Genomic DNA, 23,532 nt, shown 5'->3' with positions numbered 1-23,532 from the left:
TCAGGCTCAAGACATCCTCAACAAGTAGGAGAGAGCAGGTCTGCGTCCTGGGGTCTCCTTGTTGAGAATGAAAGAAGCAGCCCTTCAGCCTCCATTTTCCTACAAGCCATTTGGAATCTTTTCATCTGGAGCCCGCCAGAATGCTCCACTTTTTATTTCTCCTCCTCCTTGGACGATGACGGTGGGCCCCAGGTGCCAAACTGTGGAACATAATTGTCTACTGATGGTGACATCTGGTTTGTTGGCAAGCTTCTTCCCAAGTTTTTTTTTTTTTTTTCCCAGTGAATAAATGATAGCTTAGAGCTGGGTAATAATGGAGCTTTGTCTCCTAACATGTTAGGACCAGGTTTATTTCAGATTCATTAGTGTATGCTAACAGTAAACTATGAAGCAATGATAAACCTGGCTGCAAGTTACTCTTCAGAAAATCTTGCAGTGATAATTAGCCTGGAATAAATTCTACAGCTGAGTTTTTAGTAAAACATTTTTCTATCTCCAGGGATGCAAAAGTAAAGAAGAGTTTTGAGTCATTTGCAAGGGGAAAATCAACTTTTACAATTGTTAAGTGCTAATCCAGAGTAGGAGAAGGTGCCTTTTGTGAAATATTCCCCAGAGATAAAATTTACAAAATACTTCTGAATTTACATAATATGGTTGCAATCCAGATATCCTTTGTGCTTATTAATATACTGCAGCCACTCTCCAGACCCTGTAATATTTCAAAGTTGTTTATGTCTAACCATCATTATCTGTGTCTTGGCTTCAAGTCTCCTAAAAACTGAAGAAAAATTACGAGTGCTTATAAAAGACAAAATAGTCAATGAGATTGTTATTTAAAAGCAAAATTTGAATATTATCTTTTTATAGAAAAGAAAGTTCAAAGTATTAACTATTTCAATTATAGAAATTTGACACCAATCTTTTTGGTCCTATAATACACAGTCCATGTCTGTGTCTTTAAAGAAGGACAAGTTATGCTACAAAATTCAAAACTGATAGACTGGTAAGTTTCTATTAGCTCAGATAGTCTACTAGTTAATTTTTTGTTAAAGAATGGACAAAAATCACACTAAAAACTAGATGATACTACTATGTGGCCTTATTTTTCTACAAATAATTCTTAAGCGCTAAAGACAGATGATTCAGAAAATGTGGAAGGTCAGCGCTTACCCCTGATGCATTAGTGAGATTGTATTTGCCTAAATTTTATTCCCAGTAAATATTTATTATGTTGGTTCTGCAAAGTGTAGAAAGTAAATGCAATGATTAGAAAAGTCAATAATCAATTTTATCATTCTCTAGAGCTTTTAGGCTAAACTTCAAAGGGTCATGAATAGGATTTAATGTACATACCCAGCCAAGGTTTAAGGAAGGGTGTAATTGGAAGTAGAATCCATCCCCAAAGAGGTGGGCAGAGTTTCATAGGAAAGAGTCCGGAGCAGGAAAAACACAATAAAGCAGGAGCTTGCAGTATTCAAGGGGAGAAATAATAAGGGCAGAAGAATGTCTTGGCTGTGAGGCTGAGGAAGAAAATTATTTTAGAATAATACTACGGGAAAGGAATGCAAATGTGGCAATTGCTGGGAAACAGAATGGAAAAGGGGAACATTTTAAAGGATTATAAAAGGAGACTTTTAAAAAGAAGATTTACAAAGAGGATGTAGTAAAAGTTATGTTGGAACATTAGAGAAGCAAACCTTTAGAATAGTGGATATGCCTGAGGTTTCTGGGGTCATCTCTGAGACATCCTTTATCTTTTTCCCTGAATCTCTGAGTGATTTGAGAGCAATCTACACTGCTGTCACATCCTCACCATTCATTCCCTGTCCTCTGTTTCAGCTTCCATTATCCCTGGAGATCACTCTGCAGAAGGCTACCCAGGTCTCTTTCCCACGGGCTTTTTCTCACGCATTTCCCTGTTGGCCACTGCTCACTAGAAACTGCAGGGCATGGTTGTCTCCTCTGGTTTCTGTGGCCCTCAGCTCTGCTGTTTCCCCTCCTTCTCTGGCCCTTTCTTCTCCTTCTGCCTCTCAGCATTGGTGTCACCATCTGTCTTCTCTCTTCACTCCTTCACATAGCTATCTTATACAATTTCAGGATGTCTGACACCTCAGTGGAGAGAGGCCCAAATCACCGCCTTGCTCTGAGTTCTTTCCCAGCTCCATCTTCACACTGGCCCACTAGACACTCTCCCTGGATGTCCCCATGGTACCTCAAGCTTAAGGGGGTTAAAAAAGAATTGTTTCCCCCATCACAAGATCGGCTTCTCATTTTATGTTCCCTGACTCTGCTGTTAGTATCACTGTCTTCCTAGTCACCCCGGCTCAAAGAGATTGACTGTCTTGGATTTCTCCCTCTTTACCCTTCTAGATTCAATTGTAGAGTTGTTCTGCCTTTGCAGTACCTCTCACATTCATTGACTGTCATTGTCACCACTCCGTTGAAGCTTCTGTAACAATAACTTTCTTATTGTTCTCTCTGACTCCAATATCTTGTATAGGATGTACTGATAGTATAGCATGAATAAATACTTACTGAATTAATAAATAATATCAACATTCATTCGATCAACAATTATTTAGCCAGTGCATGCTACGTGCTAGACAAAGGTCAGTGGAGATAAAGAGATAATCAAGGTTCTCACATTTAAAACAAAAAAGATTATCAAGTAACTTTTTAAAACAAGAATTCTGATCTGCTTACTTCACAGATAAAAAGATTAAGAAATCTGCTTTTATTTGTAGAGAAATAAATGCAGTAAAGATGAGCTCGTTGACGGCAACATCTGTCAAATAATGGAATAGGGTATGTTACTTGCTTACAGAGTCTCCTTCCTTGAACATTTTTAAGAATAAGTTTGATTATTCATGAAATAAGCAGTAAATTCAGGACCAAAGCAAAATCATACTAATAAGAGTCAGTGCACCTCCCAATCCATTTACCTCTGTCTTGTTTCAATTGGTTTTCACACGGGGATCCGTGTCTGTGGGTGACCTCTGAGTACATTTGCTGGAGGCAAAGCCTTCTATTAACGTTGTGTGTTGGTAACCAGAGAAGGATGTGGATATTGCTCAAAGGGAAGTAAGTGGCTCTAAGACTCTGTTTAGAAGCCTGAAGTTTTTGGTTTGAATAGTTCATTATTGAAAATATACTTCTGCTTTCAGAAGATGCTGCAGCTCTGCATCAGAGGCAAGCTGCTGATTGCTCAGGAAAGGATGTGGTACAAGAGCGAGCCAAGGGTTGATTTTAAGGAAAGGAGGCTTCCAGCTAGTTAATGAAGCAACTGCTAACAGTTTTCTGGTGGGAAAAAGTGATCAAGGACTTCCCTTTAGACAACAGCATCATCTGATTTCTCTCGCTCTCTTACCATCGAAGGTTTGTGCAATACAGTGGGATGTTGTAGAAGCAGCCTGCGTGGGATTTGCCACCGAATCTGGGGTTGAGTTCCCGTTCTATTCGCTTAATGCTTGTACAATGCTGAGCAAACTCTCTTTCAGTTTCCTCACTTACACAATAGGAAGAACAGTCACCTAGTTTACTCAGTTGTTGTGAAAATTTCAGATATCAAAGGGTACCGTGAACTAAAAATACCCTAAATTATCGATGCAAGTATTAACATTTTTTTGGTGCTGAGAATCAAAAGTTAGAATTTTTAGTGTGTAAGGAAGAGCAAATAAGTTCATAATCATATTCAAGTGCTTATTTAATTCCACCCTGAATGGGGATTATTTTTTAAAGTAAATTCCAATTTACTCATGTGTTGTGCTCTGAAATCCACTTGTAAATTAGTTTTTGAAATGCATGGCATATTTTCCTGTAGAAAAAATGATATGAATGGTGGTGAAATTCCCAGCATACCTGATAAAGACTACTTTACCCAAAGTGACTGAAATATTGGCTTTTGCAAGGTGGTCCCGGACCTAACCACTTTGTAGTGTTGCCATGTAGTAAAAGGAAGGACTTCAGAGGCTGGGGGATCATTTGGGCTTCTGTGTCCTTGGGACAAAGGACTCTTGGAGCCTCAGATAGTGGCTGTGTCCTCTCCATGTCCCCAGGACATGATCAGGACTATGGCTGCTTGGAATATCCACATGCCTGTCTGCCCTGTACACACTGCACTGTCTGCCCCAGCACACACTGCACTGGAAGTCCTTAGCTCCTCTCTGTTTGTCCTGTACCTCCTGCTTGGGTTGTGGTGAGTCCCTGAAAATAAATTCTTGAAAAGGGTAAGCCTTGTGGTGAATCCCTTCCACTCTTGCAGCTTCTATGGTAGATCTCTTTTTCCATAAGGAGATAAACCATTAGGGAATGTTTCTATCATGACTCTTAGAAACTCCAGCTCCTGTGAGGGAGGGGCCAGAGGAAGTAATCAAAGGACTTAAGGGGTCTGGTTCCTCTCAAAATCTTAGTGAGTAGGAAACTCCTTTCCTTAGCACAGACCAAACAGGCACATGAGTTAATATTTTCAGTGGGAGATTTGTAAGTTAGAGGTCTCCATGTAATATTCCTCCACTGCAAATTCTTGTGTTGTTTCAATAGAGGGGATGATTTCACTTTTTGGGAGAACAATCAAGTGAAAGGCATACTTGTTAATTCCAACTAATTCTGTTTCAATAATAAGGCAGCATTCTGATGGCTATCATAGTATAAAATGACAGAGAAATATATCAAAAGATAAAGTTCCATGATGGGACAAACAATCTTGTCTTAGACGCTTATATATATATATATATATGTATATATATGGTATGGCTTTAAGTCAACAGATGTAAGAGAGAAGGGTCTGTGAAAGATCCATATAATTAGGAATATCTGGGCCAATATTTTTAGCCTGAATGATATTATTGTGATGGCTAAATGGCAGAAGCTTCTAGGGTGGTTACAGTGTTGCCATCTGTGGTTGTGCAGGTTGTGCACTGAACAAAGGAGGCTCATCTGGATGTTAGTGACACTGAAACTGGCACAGAGCTGAGCTGGAAGGAAGAGCCATCTTCTTGATATTTGCACAAAAGTGCCATATATGCTAGCATCTACCCTGTTTGGCTATGGCCAAATGCCATATTTATACACCTACCTGCCAGTAGAAAAAAAATTGCATCCAGAGGATAGCTTAAGGGAATTAATGCAACTAACTCCATTAATCTATGTTTATTCTACACGAGAGTTGACACTTGACATTTTTAATAGGGAAGGAGGAGGAAGTTAATACTTGTTGAGTGCCTATGATGTGGTCGGTACTGTGCTACTCTGTTAAAGGCTGCTGAATCTCTTTAATGAAAATGGGCAAAGGCAGTGGAAAGGAATATAAACAAATAATAATTACATTATAAATGCCCCAGCATATTTCTTTTCAAGGATTTGAATATACTTTATCTTATTTATTACAATAGCTCTATGAAAGGCCCTATCTACATCTGACAAGTAAGTTGTACAGAGGTTAAGTGACTCGTAAAGATTTACTAATCAATTTAACCCAAGTCTCCAGACCCTTAATCCTGTGCTCTTTCCATCACACTATTAAAAGGCAGATTTAAGTATTGATGGAAATCTGTAGGCTGAATCCTGGAGTAAGAAGTAGTGTGGGTGGGCTGGAGTTGGTAAGGGAGAAGTTGACATTGGATAGACAGTCATCTTTGAAAAAAATTAAGTCAACAGAAAGAAATATGAGCTATAGCCTGGACCAGAAAACAATACAAATAAAAAGACGAAAACAGGCAGACATGTTCTCAAAGCCTAGGGAGAGAAGAGAGGACTCTCAGAACTTTTTGTGTAGCAAGTATCTTAAAAAGGAGGTCTTGTCAAGGTGAGGTGGGAAAAGACAGAAAAAAACAAACACAGATTCAGTTTCAAGGGGAAAAAGGAGGGCCAGACATTAAAGCAATATACACATTTGTATATTTGTATAAAGCAAATATACAATTTGACAGTTTGGATTATCTTTCCACTGCAAGAAACAATAATATTGACTTGACCTAGCTGATTGTAACATTTGTTTTCATGGATAGCTTCATGATTATGAATCAAGTATATGCCTAAACCATCATGAAATCGTGGAAGACACCACAGTAATACATAACGCCCTGGGAAATAGAAGCGATTTAGCATTTCAACTGGTGTGTAAATTCAGCTCACCAAAGACAGGTTTAGTTAAAAATAACCTTGCATTGATTGTGAATTGATGTCTCAAGCAGATTTCTTGAAAACCCATTACCTTATTCAATTTCAATACGCCACTTCTTCATAGCATTTATCAAGATTTGTAACTAAGCATTCTTTTATATGAATTTTTGATTAGTACCTGTCCCCTCTCCTCCCACCCCACAACTAAGCTCAGTGGGGGAAGGAGTGATTTTGTGTGCTTACCATCGTATCTCCAGGCCTGACACAGTGCCTGGTACAGAGTAGGCACTCGATATTTATTGAATAAAATGTCAAATGAACAAATGAATGGATAATTTTAACTGAAGAAATTGAAATATAGGCATAGATCTTTCACAAAGGCAGTATATCATGTTGTATTGAACAAATGATTTGTGTAACTGAAAGAAAACCAAGGAAAATGGAAATTGAAAAGGTACTGAGACAAAAGCAGAACCTCTGCTAAACCCGTAGCCATTCCCCTTGGATGATTTCACTGCCAGTTCAGTTTTATTAGTATACAAACAATGGATTATTTGAGAACTGTACTTCATCCAAAAAATGTGCTTTGTTAAAATCCATTGTGCTGTTAGACACAGCCTCTTTCCATCTATTCTTCCATCCATCTTTCCATCCTTTAATCTATCTTTCTATCCTTGCATTCACCTATCAACCCATCATCTTTCCATCCATCCATTTTAGCACCCACCCATCCTTCAATTCATCCATCCTTCTATCCATCCCTTCATCCATTCATCCATCTATCTGCCCATTCATCCATCCAACAATCCTTTTATTCTTCCTGTCCAGCAAAAATTGCTTGTTGATAATCAGAAGTAAAAATAAATAGCACTGGAAATCAAGGATGCATTTTGGTGTGTAATTTCAGGCAAGTCGGAGGATGTATAATTACATCATTTATTATGGTCCTGATAGCCATCTAGTTAGTTTATCATACTGCAGTTCAGAACTAAAGACAGTCAGCTATAATTATCAAGCTTCATTCAATAACATTTTCAGTTTACCATTTGCGTGACTAGTACACATTGTGGCAACTGCCATTTCAGTTCTGAAAGTATATTAAATCCGTCAACTCTTTCTTGATGAAATGTGTTTATTATTAATTTTAGAGAAGATTTACTGACTTCTGCAACATTTGAGAGAAGTACTTGTTTTCATTTTTCAGCTTCGTAGAAATAATTTCTTCCTTCTGGGTAGTGCTTTACAGTTTGCAACACTCGTTTTTAGATCTATCTTCCTTAATTCTCAATTAAAAGCCAAACTCAGTATTTTGCATATGTTTTGCTGCAGTTCTCATTTCATCTCAGGTAGGCCAGCCTACCCCCGACTCCCCTCCTGGGACCTGCCCTGGTGCTGTTTTCATTAACTTTCCCCTGGTGTTTGTTTGGATATGCAGATGATGAAGTGGATGTTGTTCTCATTATTCCCGCCTCAGGATGCGGTGGACCACCATCTGCAGATGCCGTGTAAGTGATCATCTTGGCACTGACCCATATGCCACCTTTGTAGTCATGAGTATTCTATCCGAGAGATGCCATCTGGTTTTCACGGAAGCCGGTAGAAAAGTGGGGGGTCTATGTTTTACCGCTGAGATGCGTGTTCAGAGAAAAAAATGGAACATTTTCCGCTCCCATTAGGGACAGAGCATCAGCTGTTGTGTTCTTTGTATCAAATTTTCTCATAGCTTATACCTTTATTGTTAGGGTTGTTTTAGCAGAACTGTTAGGAAGCCCACTACACTCTATGGAGCGGGGCTGGGATGTAGGTTGGAGAAAGAGGAAGTGAGAATAACTGCTCCAACCACAGAACCTAAAGCTCTTCCATGATTTAGACTAATACACTGATCATGAATTTTTAGTTTTTTAGTGGTGGACGGCTCTTACAGGTCATCCTCTTTATTTGTTAGTGTTTTATTCAGAAATAATTTCAAATTACAGAATTATAAGAACTGTACAAAGAACTCCTGTATATCCTTCACCTAGGCTCATTAATGACTTACATTTTGGCATATTTGCTTTACATATATTTATCTTGATCAATTTGGGAGTTAATTTTTAAAACTTTACCCCATTTACCCCTAAATACTTCAGTGTATATTTCCTAAGGGAAAGACATTCTTTTATATAACCACAACGCAATTATCAAATTCAGGAGATTTAATGTTGATATAAAACTATTATCTAACATGTAGTTCAAATTTTTAAGACTTAAAACCAGGGCTAAAGTTACAAAAAATTCTCCACCATGTTTCTGAGTTTAATCAGGTTGGTAAAAATTTTTATAACCCTTCTTGACCTCTTCTATGGAAACTTGAAACTTTTGAATGCCCAGTACACTTATCCCAACTTGTAGCACAAAATAAGTATGGAACGAATAGAGAAACACTGTACACTTGACTTCTTACTGACCTTGTAGAAAGAAGTTCTTCCTTTGTCTTACAGAGTGTCTCTCAGATTTGGGCACATATCAATTTCTTACTTCTCTCCTTCCCTTTTTGTCCCCACTTACCTAGTACAAGGTTGCAGCTTAAATGTTTTATTTTTTCTGCCTTAACCTCTGGTTTCTCTTCCCAGCACGTATTCAAGCAAGACAGTCTTGTCTTTACAATTGTTTCTTCTCATTCAGAAATCCATCCACTCTTTCAGGGATCAAACTCCCTCCCATAGGATAACATTTTAGATGAACAACATGTACTCTTTGGATTCCTTAGGATAGTGTCATTGATTTTCTGGAAGTCTTCAAAAGGAAATGCATAGAAATAAGCATTATTTATAAAGGTATCTTTTTCATAATCAGCAACTATTCATCTCTTCTATTAGCAGGTTTATCCATCACAGGGAGGGAAACCGGTGTCTGAAAGTAGTGGCCATCAAAAATCCTGCAGGAGGCTTGCTTTGGGGAGTACATACGTTCTTACCTAGTTCCTATTTCCTTATGAATTTTCTTGGTTTACTGTATTTAACTTTATAATTTGTATTCTGTCTCCACCATTTATTTCTTCCTTTCCTTCCTAATTTATCTGGATAAAGGTCTGAAAACTACAAAACATAATGATGATTCATTCCAAATATTATTTCTTATGTTTTTTTTGCCCTGACAGTAGCTAGTCTCATATTTCAAAAGGACTGTTTTCCTATAAATACCTTTTTTTTACAAAAATGGTGAGACACTGAGATAAAAGACCCCAATTTGGCAGAGTAATTAGTTGGTCAACCGCTTTTTTATCACATAAATTACTTTTCTGTCAAGTGACAACAAATGTAATTTGAACTGAGATTAATTACATAATAATTATGCTTAACATAATTGGTTAAATAAAGGAATTTCTTATGAAATGGTAGATTCTTAAATTTACACAAATAAGACCAGATGGTGAACAGCTAGTTTTAATTAAATTAGGTTTGATCATTATAGATGATTAATTTTAGATTTGACTCAGATTAGAAAGACCATATTAAGGAAATTATTTTTAGTTTTTTTCAATAAGATGATAACATATGATGATGATTATAAACCATGATACCTGGGATCAAATTAATAAACCCTTAATTTCACTTTGATAAATAAGACTTTGGTAAAGGTTACTAGGAAAAAATGATAGGATCTCCTTCCTGGGAAGTCTTTGAGATTCAATCAGACATCCTATCCTGTGTATAAGAGGCTAGGTGTTTTTCTTCACAGATGGGGGAGGGGCAGACATGGGTAGATGAAATAAATGACTTTCTGGAGATATTTCTAATTCTTGAATGTGGTGACTAAGTCAGTATTGGAGAATAATGCATGTTAATGTATCAGAGCACAAAAACTGCTTCTGAAAATGATGCAACAATCCCACAAACGCACGTATTGTAGAGAAAGGGTTTTTCTCCACATTTCCTTTTCTTTCAGAAGGTATTTTCACATGGCTCCTCATATGAACTCTGGCACCAGGAGTCTGTGAATTGCTTCTAACCACAGGAGTCCCTTGTCACTCATCTGTGAAGAAGTCTGTATCTAAAAGTGCAAAAAAAGATAAGCCTGGCTCACTGAGGGGCTGCCCCACACGAGGCAAGAGTCATTTTCATTCTTCACGGATGACTTTTGATTATGTTTGTTGGTTTGCTCATTCATTCATTTATTCATTCATGGAATATTGATCTCATGCAAAGCTCTGTGTTGGTGATATGGTTTTACTAGGCACTGGCTTTCAGAATAAAAGACTGCTGATGCGAAAGCTGGCTTTCTCTATTTTGATGGTGTCGTTTCCAGCAGCAAGTCTTTAGCTGCTTTTACTATTTCCTTTAACAGGAAAGCAAAGCCCAGATCTAGTTCAAAATGAACCTCATGCTGAAGTGGCCTGAATCTTCCAGTGGCCCAACCAGGAGAACAAATGCTGAAGAGAGGTCTCTAAATGAAAGTACACACAGAGCCACGTGCCTGTGATCAAGTGTGTAAAGAGGGAAGGAGAGACGCCTTGGCTGCTTTAAGGCAGCTTCCCAGAGAGGTACCCCCATGCAGGCTGGGGGATTAGACCCCGGTTCATTGACTTGTGCAGACCCAATCTTGACAGCAGCAGAAATTCACCCTAAAAACTATACTGGTAGTTTTAAGCAACCCGAGATTGGATGAATGAAGCCAGCTAAGATAGTCCTTTTGTGTGGGGTTAGAGCCATTAAATTGGTGTGGGGTTAGATCCATTAAATTATAGACCCAAAGAACGCTTTTATGAACATGAAATTAGAACAAGAGAGTTGGCTTTCTATTTTTAATTATACTTTTTGTTACACAAGTCATACTTAAGTATCATGGAGGAATTATAAGATATCAAGAGGCAGGAAGAAGAAAAAAATCACTTTCAACCCCAGGATCCAGCAATTACCACTCTTAACATTTTGGGATACATCCTTCTAGATGTTTTTCTATGGATATGTATTTTTACTTTAGAAAGAAAAAAAAAACGTTTGGGAACATATGATTTTTTTTTCATTGAATAACACATTGTGAGAATGTTTATGTGTCAGTGTATTTACTTCAGAATAACCCCCTTGATGGGAGCAGGGTGTTTCAGAATATGACCTTTACTTTATTTAGTCAATCCCTTATCTTTAGACATTGAAGTCTCTATTTTAATTTTTCACTTGGTAAACCACCCCTGGTCCACTGTTGCTGAGTTTCTGTTCAGAGTATCAGGGCTATTCATCTGAAATTGGATCACCCTCTGGGCAGCATTCATGAAAAGAGCAAATCTAAACTCTAATTCTTCTTTCTTGCGTTCATTCCCTTCTGTACACTTTCAATTGCCAAATGATTATAGGTTACTTTTTAATTAATTAACTAATTTATTTATTTATTTATTTTTGGCTGCATTGGGTCTTCGTTGCTGCGCCCGGGCTTTCTATAGTTGCGGCGAGCAGGGGCTATTCTTTGTTGCAGTGCACGGGCTTCTCATTGCGGTGGCTTCTCTTGTTGTGGAGCATGGGCTCTACGCGCACGGGTTCTAGTTATGGCTCACGGGCTCTAGAGCACAGGCTCAGTAGTTGTGGCTCACGGGCTTAGTTGCTCCGCGGCATGTGGGATCTTCCCGGACCAGGGCTCGAACCCGTGTCCCCTGCACTGGCAGGCGGATTCCCAACCACTGCGCCACTAGGGAAGCTCCAGGTTATTTTTACTGAGTAAATTTTAGGTTAGTTACCTTGTAGTGACATAAAAATAGCACCCTAATTTAATCAGTAAACTATAATACTTAATTAGTAAACTGTATTAACATCACATGAACTGATAGATTATTGCAGAAAAGATGTCTTAAGTCAGTGATTCCAAACCTTGGCTGCATGTTAGAACCACATTGAGAGGCTTTGAAAAAATCCTAGTACACGGGTCTTACCCCAGTTAAATCAGAACCTCTGGGTGAGGGTCCTGGGCACGAGGTGTTATTGTCAACCTCCCTAGGTAATTACTGTGTGCAACCAAATTTGGGGGACCACTGGCTCTATATCAAGTCCCTTTCTGTTTCTGAATATGTAGTCTTTTTTTTGATTTTTCTGAATCTTTGAATCAGTTACGGGGGAGTAAGGGGGGGAGGAATAATTTGGGAGATTGGGATTGAAATACACATACTACTATATACAAAATAGATAACTAAGAAGAACCTATTGTATAGCACAGGGAACTCTACTCAATACTCTATAATGACCTATATGGGAAAAGAATCTAAAAAAGAGTGGATATGTGTATATGTATATGTAAAACTGAATCACTCTGCTGTACACCTGAAACTAACACAACATTGTAAATCAACTATACGCCAATAAAAATTAAAAAAAAAACAGTGATGGAAATGGGAGGGTGGGACTGATCTGAAGTGGGAATTGGCAGATGGGGAGGGAAGTTCAATAGGGATGCTTCATCCTTCCTTCCCTTGAGGCACAGGCTGGGTGTGTGGATGGGCATCATCTGGCTCTGAGTTCCATGGGTTACAGCCTTGCCTTGCAGAATGGGTGAGCTGTGCTCTTGACAGTGACCACAGCAACCCCAGCAGTGATAGCCTGTACAGTCACTGAGTCACCAAAGGTCCACAACAGCTCAATGAGGCTGGTGCTGCGAACATCCCATGTAATAGAAAGTAGAGGTAAAGAGTACACACTGGGAGCCCAATACCTGTTTGCTGTCCAAGCTCAGCCTCTTAAAGCTGTGTAAGTTCCAGGAAGGTGTTTAATTTCTTTATGCTTCAGTTTCTACATGTATATATCCCTGTACATTTACTGACGCAGGCAAACTGTCCGGTATGGGTAATTTAACAATCGTACATATTTCCATTTCTAGGCTGTTTCATCCATTCTCCAGAAACTGTGAATAGACAAGAACTGTAATGAACAGGCTGATACATTATAGTGCGTCTCCACAGTTCAGACAATTTAAAAGCCAGTGAAATTTGAAAAAGGGACATCAAAGTGTGCTTTTGCAATCTGTCAGAGGAATGGCAAATTGCATAACAATAAGACAGCACTAAGTGACAGAATTTCTTTGCAAGTTTATGATCACCTCTGGGTGCCCATTACGGAGCTTAATGAATCCCTCTTAAAGCATCATTTTCACCAGGGGTTTCTTAGAGCAGCTCTCAGGCTGGGACACAGGCAGAGCTGCCCTCGCCCTAGCTCCAGACCACGTCCCTTTTGCATGGCACTCACTCTGAAGAGCTCTTTCTCTGTTATGCATCTCCTAGCACAAATCTAATTCTTCCCCTGCTTTTTTTTGTGTTGAAAGCTCTGTCCTCCCCATGTCCATTTTCCAGCCATATCAGTTATGTAAATCAGCACATCTTCTTGGATTGATTTTCTTTGTGAGCCAGGAGCCATTTGCAGTGTTTCTGCCTGGGAGTGTAATTTGAGCTGCTTCATTGTTGAGTTTTTCAGAGGCTATTTTAATTTCCATACGGTAGGTCTTCTTTCTTTCACTTGTCCCAGATCTCAATCTGTTTCTGTAGAGAATTGATTCTGCATTTGATAATAGCTTCACTTACAGTATATTCTGGAGTTTCCAAATGCCAGACTTAGTAAGAATAAAAGGCATGTACAACATGACAGTTTTTCAACACTTCTGGAAGAGACATAATGCTTGAACGCCAGAATAAAATTACCTGTCTGGTAATGGAAAATTGAGAACACAATGATCATTGCCTTTTCATCATAAAAACATTAAAAGGTGAAATATAACAATGCCACTGCATTGCAAATGGTCTACGTCTCATAAATGTAAGAAGAAAATCATCTGTAAATTAAAATGGGGGTATTTCATGGCATACTATGCTTTTAGCATATTGGAAATTATAAATCAGTTAGTTACAAAGTATTAAACTAACATTTTATAGAAATGTAAAATAAATTTATTCAAATCTTGAAAGCACTACAAACTTTCTCCCCATCCTAGATCAAAGCTAAGACTCAAATATGTCAGTTTATTAGAGCAATACAGGTAGACTTATTTTTCTTTACTTATTTTTCATGAGGTGGGGAAAACATCATTATAAGGATATATTTCTAGGTATGTGTCTACATTTCTTTTTTTTTTTTTTTTTGGCTGTGTTGGGTCTTCGTTGCTGCATGCGGGCTTTCTCTAGTTGTGGCACGCAGGCTTCAGTAGTTGGCAGCACGTGGGCCCTAGAGTGCGTGGGCTTTGGTAGTTGTGGCGCATGGGCTCAGTAGTTGCGGCACGCGGGCTCTAGGGTGAGCGGGTGTCAGTAGTTGTGGCGCGCAGTTTCAGTAGTGGCGGTGTGTGGCCTTAGTTGCTCCGCGGCATGTGGGATCTTCCCAGACCGGGAATTGAACCTGTGTCCCCTGCATTGGCAGGCGGATTCTTAACCACTGCGTCACCAGGGAAGTCCCTACATCTTTTTATTTACAATAATTTAAAAATAATTGCCTTACATATTTTTAAGCTCACTTTAATAGATATGTAGTAAATGTTAATTTCATACTTAATAAATCAATTTGCAATTTGAGCATCTTCTATCAAGCCAGTTAATTCCATGTTGAATACAGAAAGATTAAAATTGTCATCAGTTGGCAAATAAACTTATCTTAGAATTAAGAGCAATGTCAAATTTTTAATAGATTTCTTCAAGTAATTGAAAATGATCTAACCTTTAAAGTATCTCATGAAAGCAATGAAATATTCAACACTAGAAATTAAATTAAGTTAAAAATAATTATGTTAGCTGTGAATAAACATGTTAAACTTTTACATATAAATTGTGAATGTTAATTTTAAGCTGAGACAGTCTAACCTTTAAAAAATAGATATATAATGGTATGCATTAAACACTGAAGTCACCCAATGCACAAATCTAAAAATTATTTTCCTTATTTAAAATATAGAAAGAACAATTTAAGATAAAATTTTTAAAGACATGCATGTCACGCTGGCTGCAAGGGGTCTAAAAATTTTAAAAACTTGTCTTAAATTATGATCAAAATGATAATAAAAAAGATTAGTTATAAGGCAAAGAACCAATAAAGGTGATATATTTTAATTAATAATGCAAATTGGATTTTAAAATGGTATTCACATTGACTTGTTGGGACCAAAATAATATGTGTAAAATGAACAAAATTCTTAAATTCAACCAACTGCAATTTTATTTAAATTGATGACTCTATGAATTGGATGATGAAATATATATCACATTTGAAAGATTGATTTCCTGCAGAACTATTGTCTGCCTCCCCACACCAGTCTTCCTGATCTCTTGATCAAGTCATTCTAGATATGTGAGTTTTCCAAAGCATTGAGACTTCATTGCTCAATTGCCAAAAGATCAACGCTTTGACTTTTATTTAATGGAATTCTTCTTTTTTACTAAAATACAAAGAAAAGTGTAGAAAATAATGTATCAAGCATGAGTCTAGTCACACATCTAAATTTAAAAATCATAATGTTTCCCCATATTTCCTGCAGAGTTTATTAAAGAAATAAAATCTTACAGACACAAAATCCATTTTGTACCTACCCCATCCTATTATTCTTCCATGATTCTCCCACTCTCCCTTCTCACAGGTAGTTACTCTTCTGATTTTTTTTTTTTTGCGGTACGCAGGCCTCTCACCGTTGTGGCCTCTCCCGTTGCTGAGCACAGCCTCCGGACGTGCAGGCTCAGCGGCCATGGCTCACGGGCCCAGCCGCTCCACGGCATGTGGGATCTTCCCGGACCGGGGCACGAACCCGTGTTCCCTGCATCGGCAGGCGGACTCTCAGCCACTGCGCCACCAGGGAATCCCTGTTCTGATTATTTTTAATGCATTTTATGCTGATGCATTTATTGGCTAATAGTTTATATTATATCCACTTTTCTACAACCACCCTTTTATTTTTTGTTTTGCTTTATTTTATTTTTAAAAAGTGATCAATTCTAAATGTGAACATTCTAAAGTGCATATATATGTATATCTGAATATACATATGTATATTTGAATAAGATCACATATGAATAATGATAATAATAAAACACCCTATCTCCCCACCCAATTTATGGGTTCCCATCTTACATCTCACTACCTCCTTCCCTACCCTCCTGTCCCCAGAGTTAGGCACTATCCCTTTTGTGTTTCTTCAACTAATTTTTGTTTTTTGTTTTTTGCACATCTCCCTATACAGTTATTATTTGGTTTTCGTTGCTTTTGACTTTCTAGAAATGGAATGAATATACATATTCTATGACTTACTTTTTCATTCAATGATATGCTGTTGAGACTCCTTCATGTAGCCATAGTTCATTCATTTCTGCTGTTGTATGTAGAGTTTCCACTGTATAAATATATAATCCCACAATTTATTTACCCACTTTAATACCAATGGACATTTCAATTGCTTCCATTTTTCCATTACAATCAATGCTTTAAAGATAGTTCTGTAAGTGTACTCCAATACACATGGGCAAGAATTTTTCCAGGTTTAGACCTAGGAGTGGGAATGCCATGCATGCCCAAATGTTCTTGGTAATGCCAAGTTATTTTCCAAAGTAACTGGACTAGTTTACCTTTCTATCGACACGAAAGAGCATTACTATTACTTTACACTCGTGCTAGCACTGCCGTTGGCTAAACTTTTTAACAATTTTGCATCTGGTGGCTGAGAAATGGGACTTTAGTGTGGGTTATTATTTATGTTTTCATGATTACTAATGAGGTTAGCTGGCTTTTCATACATTATTTTGGTGTTTCGTGTTCCCTCTTCTGTGAAATGCCTGTTTAGATCTTTTGCCCACTTTTCTACTTGTATGTGTAATATATATATATATATATTTATGACTTCTTTATATATTCCGGCTATTAATCCTTTGCGGTATGTAGGGATACCAAGCTGGGATGCATGCATTTGTAGTTTATGGTTGGCATCCATTCTAATTGGTGATGCCTATGCTATACTTGTTGTTAAATCTTTTGAATAACATTTTTATTCATATGTGTTGTAAATACTTTCTTCTGGTTGGTGTTTTACCTTTCTACTCCCCTTTTGGGTGTCTTTTGAGGAACAGAAATTCTTAATTTTAAGGGAGTCAAACATCAATTGTTTCCTGTAAGAGCTGTACACTTTTTATAACTTGTTTAATAAGTCGTTCCCTGCCCTGAAGTCATAAAATTGTATCCTATGTTTTCTTCTAAAAGTTTTAAAGTGTTGGCTATCACCTTAAAGTCCTTAATCCATGTGGAATTTGTTTTCTGTATACTGTGAAGTAGAGATATATTTTCAGCTTTTTCCATGTGATTAACAAATTGTCCCAGCCCTCCCCTCAAACACTTCCAAGTTTCAGCCCGAGTGGCCCCAAACTCTCTCTCTCTCTGCCCATTAGCTCTCTTTCTTCCAATGGTCAAAAAGATCCCTTCTCACGGCCACCATCACCACTTCTAATTGACCAGTCCCACATTTACTGCTAAGTTTCATTGATTTATTCCCATTTTCTCCCCCTGCCAACTTCTCTCCTATCTACTGCTTCTTACTTTTGGGCTCACATCAGAAGGTTCATTTTTAGAGACACTGGCCACTGGTCAAGAGATTTCTCTTTTACTGTGCAGCAATTTTATAATATTTAGGCCTTTGGTTCTTGAATTCATCATTTCTTTTGGGGTGTTCAGAGGCTCTTTATATTCACATTCTCTCTTCTTCTCCTGACTGATTTTGGAAGGCTGGTCTCCAGAAAGTGGTGGTTTTATTATAATCACAACCAACAAATGAAGGACAGACCTAACATGTAATCCAACACCGCTTTATGCTGCGTTACTGGTAGGATCCAAATGGGCTTGAAGAGGTAAGCACACTTTTCACTGTGGAGCCCCTGGCATGTCACTGACCAAGGGATGGCAAGCCCGGCAGTGGATGCCAGGGGCCAGTGAACATGGCAAGGTGGAGCAGGGTTAATGGGATGTTACAGTTTATACAGGGCAGGTAGGAATTACACCCCAAATAAAGTAGATAGTAAAAATGTATTCAATAGATTCCTCCAGGAATTGTCGTTATCTCCCATCCCGGCCAATTCGCCATCTAGAAAGTTGAGAGCTGATCGGGACCTAAAGGACTGATGTGGCCTGTGACAGATGATTTGAATGGCTCTCAGCAAAACCAGAAGGAGACAGTCAGTCCTGGAGAGATCTAGCTGAAGGCCACAAGAGAGAGTCTTCTCCAGGAGGTAAGACACAGAGCCACAAAAGTTTGCAGGGGTAGGGCGTCTCCTCCCCAGAAAATGCATGGCAAAGTCATGCATCTATCTGCCATGTCTGCTAATCAGCTCTTCCACCAATAAAAATTCTCATGCTTGCTCTTTCCTTCTAGGTCACGTGTCACTGCGTGTTTTCTGAAAGCACAAGTTGCCCATATGAGATCCACAGGCATGCTGCGCTTCCTTCCGAGAGCAAAAGAACATAATTATAAAATAGCACCCTTAGGGCACTCTACTTATACACCCTGCCCCCCCGACCACTGAAAGGCATCATCTGAAGGGCTAAATTGAAAATCGCTCAGGAATTATTAAATTATTAAACTGGCCAAATTGTTTACATTCTTGCCATCTAAGCTTTAGGAGTTGCCCTGAACACACACTCCTGAATTAACATCATGCAATACATTTTCTCATGTGTTCATTCAACAGTCATTCCGCTGACACCTGTTTCATGCTAAACACTGTACTAGAATCTAAAAAGAAAGATAAGCCTTGGGTATGGGAAACAGGGGCAAAAAGTTCTTCCTGCACTGGTCATTTAAAGATGTATAGGTTTTTTCTCTGTCATAATCTTAACATTATATAATCTGGTTTTGGTGACTGAACTATATAACAACTTACAACTTTGCAAAATTGCTGGTGTAAATAACCTCAAAACCTTTTTATGGGGTTTGTCCATATTACTTGATCAACAAAGAGTAAGATAAACCAATGATTTGATGATAAAATACAGTCATTTGTGAAGTATTTACAGATTTTAGTGATACTGTTAGTTTAATAATAATAGTAAAGAAGATTTAACTTTAAAAAAATAAATAAATAAATAAAGATGTATAGGTTTTTTAACTAATGCAGGCAATTCTGTGTAACAGGGACTCCCTCAGAGCCACAGGAAGACTCATAAAATAGAAAAATCTCTTTGTTGTCTGTGGGCAACTATATATAAAAGGTTGTCAGGTCAACTACATAAAACTCAAGGCTCCACAAAAATTGCATCACAGGGTCACAAATTCATTTTTGAAAATGCTAAAGTGAGCAGATAAACCAGTGAATTATACAGTGCTACTGTCATGTATAGCATTACAAAGAGGACAGTATCTTTTCTAAACCCTTGAAAGACTTGCAGAGTGTAATTTCAAGCCCTCTGCACGTGGAATTTCTCTGCACCTTTAGAACATTTGTTCATATAGAGGCAGGAGAAAAGGAGAAAATGTGAACTAATGTATAGTAATGAAATGCTGTTGTTGTTTTTTTTAATTTATTTATTTATGGCTGTGTTGGGTCTTCATTTCTGTGCGAGGGCTTTCTCTAGTTGTGGCAAGTGGGGGCCACTCTTCATCGCAGTGCGCGGGCCTCTCACTATCGCGGCCTCTCTTGTTGTGGAGCACAGGCTCCAGACGCGCAGGCTCAGTAGTTGTGGCTCACGGGCTTAGTTGCTCCGCGGCATGTGGGATCTTCCCAGACCAGGGCTCGAACCCGTGTCCCCTGCATTGGCAGGCGGACTCTCAACCACAGCGCCACCAGGGAAGCCCACTGCTGTTTCTTTTCCACCTCATTATTTGCTTTTTCCTTCAGTGCCCACTTTTTCTGGCTTGAGCCTTTAATATTGTTCAAGAAAAAACCCTCTCTCATTTGTAGGGTATCATGTACTCCTTACTGAATGGTGTTGCTTTTTCATGACAAAGTCCTTGTCTATTTGAACATGTTTAGTTCTGGATGCACGTCATTCAATATTCAGCTTGGCGTTAATAAGTGTTGGGGCACAGTGTCCATGACTGAACATTTACATAATGGATATTGTGTCCTTTTGGCAGCAATCATCTAATAAATTAATATTAAACAATAATTTCCAGGCTGCTCAGCACATGGTAAATGTCCATCATTCATGTTCTGGGCTTAATATTCTTCTAGCATTTTTCTACCCTTGAGACCCAGTAATATGCCTCATGAGACAATAAAACAACATCAAGAATCGACACAGTGCATTGAAAAGACAATGTTCAGCTCATGTGTACTGGCAGAATGTGCAGCTCATGTGTACTGGCAGAATCAGAATCTTGTCTTCTTACTACGGCTTCTTCAGAACTATGGAAACACTACTAAAAAAAACCCAACCCAACACTCTTTATGCTCTTATGTCTTATATCATTATTGGTCCCATCAGATGGTGGTATTCTTGTGGGATTAATAATAATTATCATCTTTAATAGTTAACAGCTCATTCCATATTTATAAAATAAATTTTTAGAGAACATTGTTACATGTAAGGAAAGTGGTTTGCTCCAACAAACCATGTTTGTAAAACATCTTGAGAATGAAGACCACTGCACAGGCAATAAATGCAAAAGGATGTTCATATCTTTTCCCAGCCTGTGGAGGTTGTATTTAGGAGTTTAGAGCCAGAGTTCTTCTGGTATACCTTTCCTACCTAGTTGTCATCTTCTCTCTAGCACCACTATACACCTAGGAAGTAAGGAGGGAGCATAGGAGGTGTTGGGGAAGAAGAAAAAGAAGGGTCAAAGAGACGAAATTTGGGGAAACATATACTGTAGATAAACTCCTGACAATTTTGCCAGGGAACATCTTAATCTTAATATTCCTTAAAATATTTTTTTTTGTTAATATAAAGATAGTTGGAGTCATTCTCCAGATTAATTGAAGACTGGAAGGATAAATGTGTAATTTTACAATGAAAGATCTGGGGGTCACCATCTTAACCCAATGATCAGTCTTAGCATCTCTGATGGTGAGATACGAGTTGGTGTCTGCCTCCTGGGCAATGAGATGTGAAGGTTGCTGCCCCTCTGTGAAGCGTTCTTGATCTAACTTTCAGTTTACTTGAATCCACGGGATAGAAGAACAAGCTGAGTGAGACTGTGAGGAAACAGGTAAATCCAGCAGGTGGGATATCCTACAGGACACCTGGCTTTGTTGACTCAACAAATCAGTTGTTGTCATTAAAAAATTGGGGCGGAGCATGGACTCAGATGAAGGGACTTCAGAAACATAACAACCAAATGGAACACATGGTCCTTGAGTAAATCCTTGGTCAATAAATCAACTGTCAAAGATATATTTTAAATAAGTAAGGGAAATTTGAATAGAGATTACATATTGGCTGTTACAAGGGAATTGTAAATTTTGTTGGATGTCATCATAGCATTGTGGTTCTGTAGGAAATTTTTCTTTTTAGAGATGTATGCTGAAATATTTAGGTTGAAATGTCCTAATACCTGTAATTTAATATTTCAGCAAAAAAAGTTGAAGCATTATGGTAACATGTTAGCTATTATTAAATATAGATGATTTTCTCTAATTTTCTATATGTGTAAACATATTCATAATACATTTTTTAAAAATTCAAATAAAATAGTTGGGGTCTTGAGTATGATTTTTACTATATTTTCTTATAAATGGTCTGTCTCCTATTTTCCCTCCAAACTGAGATGCATTTATAATTATAAACCATCCTTATTATTGTCATTATTATTAAAGTAATATATGAACACTATCAAGTCTTGGTAAGGATGGGGGCAACTGGAACTCTCATGCACAGCTGATAGGAGTATAATTAGGTGCAATCACTTTGGAAAACAGCCAATATATATTAAAGCTACTGTATGGTGCCATTTACATAAAGTTCAAAAAGAAACAAAAGCATTAGCAGTTTGAGAGGTCAGGGCAGTTGTTATGCTTGGGACGAAGCAGTTAATGACTGGAAGGAGGTACAAGCTTCTAGGATGCTGATAATGTCCTATTTTCAATCTGAGTACTGGTTACTTTGGTGGATTGGCTTTGCAAAATTCAAGTTGCGTATTTATGATCTGTACACTCTTCTATATGTGTTACATGTCAATAAAAAGTTTACACCACAAAAAAGCAATACATGTTATAGTAACAAATTCAAACAACAGTGTATTACTTCCCTTTGGGGAACCAGTTGTATGTCAAGGAATGGTAAATAATAGCCAAACTGCAGAGTCTGTTGGATAATTGCTTTGTTATTTTAAGTGAAAAATCCTGGTTTGTCAAAAATAATCTTCCCGTCTAATAGGTCAATGCATTTAAAACTTCTGTTCAAAAAGGCTCTTGTCTAATAGCCTAACCCTAACCTTAACCCTAACCCTAATACCTCTGTTTGAACACACAGAGATGGTGTGTTAAGACAACAATGGCTGCTCTATGTTTCCAATGCAATATATTGTAAAGAAAGGAAACTTTAACACTGAATGTTCACTTTGTGTGAATTTAGCTTATCTGACACAACCAAACCCGGAAGAAGTATTTCAGTTTTTTGACAAAATGCCTCTCCCAAGTGAAAATAAGCTATGAATTTTGACATTTTCTCAATTATGACTTTATGTACTATTTTTTGTGTTGGGGGCCTTATACTTAGATATGATTTAAAGGTCAACCATAACAACTGTTTTCTGCTACTAATATAAAATTATATTTTTGTATTTGAAGCCCTTGCTTCTAATTAAGCTCCTAGGTTCACCATGGCCATTCAGGCTTCTGGACAGTCTGTTGCAGAAGTTACCACATCACAACCTAATGGCTGGAGAATGGAGGCATTTATGGTTATTTTCATCGGTGCAATGGAAAAGAAATTATTAGTATCTTACTATATAAAATGCACCACAAAGGGGCTGGATATTAACCCTGACTGTGCCCATTTGTATTTATTTTCCCATTTTACTTATAATAGATTCTGAAACCTCCATGAATGACAGCAAAGCAGAACCCCATGTGGCTGCATGCCTCTGTCTCCTACTATTATAATATGCTGCAATCTTATAGAGGCTTGTGCAATCAAGATAGGTCAAATAATATTTTCCTATATTTATATAATAATAGGAACTCCAATTTATTAAGCATCTTCTGTGTACCAAGCACTAGGTGAACCATTTATTAGTTTCATTTGAGTGTGGTCTATTGTGTGGGTTAAGATAATATTAGCTGCTATAACAGTCAATGCTGGCATCTCAATGGCTTAACACAGGTGACAATTTTTTCTTGTTTATATGAAGTCTAATCTGTGGTAGAAAAGAATCTCTGCTCCACACAGCTATTCAGAAACTCAGGCTGACAAATGTTCTACCATTTTCAACACATAGATTCCTAGATGGACCTGGTATCAATAGAGCTAGCAGATGGGGAAAAAGAGAGAGAGTGGAGGATCCCAC

The 23,532-nt window shown here is 38.0% G+C and overlaps 1 long non-coding RNA gene across 4 annotated transcripts in view; it reads left to right on the top strand.

Moving 5' to 3' along the window:
• The window catches only part of LOC307195132, a 168,694-nt gene that overhangs the window by 135,154 nt on the left and 10,008 nt on the right, over nucleotides 1–23,532 (top strand). For 2 of the 4 annotated variants that reach the window (XR_013830722.1, XR_013830723.1), the window contains one exon: nucleotides 7,556–7,625. This is a non-coding gene — a long non-coding RNA (uncharacterized lncRNA). Of the gene's footprint in view, nucleotides 1–7,555; nucleotides 7,626–15,730; nucleotides 15,985–18,459; nucleotides 18,995–23,532 lie in introns of those variants that run through there. The other 2 variants (XR_013830724.1, XR_013830725.1) reach the window with 2 other exon arrangements.

The sequence above is a fragment of the Stenella coeruleoalba genome (assembly GCF_951394435.1).
Source record: "Stenella coeruleoalba genome assembly, chromosome: 12".
Taxonomy (NCBI): domain Eukaryota; kingdom Metazoa; phylum Chordata; class Mammalia; order Artiodactyla; family Delphinidae; genus Stenella; species Stenella coeruleoalba.
The sequence above is the reverse complement of the archived record's forward strand: the minus strand, read 5'-3'. Positions and strand labels throughout refer to the sequence as shown.